The following is a 502-nucleotide window of genomic DNA, read 5'->3' on the forward strand; positions in this document are numbered from 1 at the left end:
AAAAAAAAAAAAAAAAAAAAATAGAAACCACAGCTGACAACAAGAATAAAGAAACATAATAATTGGGCACCTTCTAAGATTAGGCTAAGATTAGGTGCTGAGGTAGACAAAAACTATAACAATTCAAATCATAATAAACACTATTTTTTTTGTTGTTTTTAATACAGACTGGCACTTGTGCTGTCACAACAACGGTGGAGAGATTTAGCACAGACAAGCCAGACAGGAAAGACGGAGAAAAGCTTCGTTACAGAAAAAGCTTCGTTATGCTTGGTCCGACAGGGCAATTGGTCCTCAGTGCTAATATAAAAAATACAATGTCTTGGTGCTTTGTTACTCAAACAATTTTAGTCGAGACCTCGATGGCACATGCATTGCAACATTGCATGAAATGGCTAACTTGCTCTAGAAACACCACACCAAAACACAGAGTGCCAGCTCCAGGGATGCCATGATTCCTCTCGGACGAATTTAACATCCCCTCTTAAATGCATTTTGTAGA

The sequence above is a fragment of the Oryzias melastigma genome, linkage group LG14 (genome assembly GCF_002922805.2).
Source record: "Oryzias melastigma strain HK-1 linkage group LG14, ASM292280v2, whole genome shotgun sequence".
Taxonomy (NCBI): domain Eukaryota; kingdom Metazoa; phylum Chordata; class Actinopteri; order Beloniformes; family Adrianichthyidae; genus Oryzias; species Oryzias melastigma.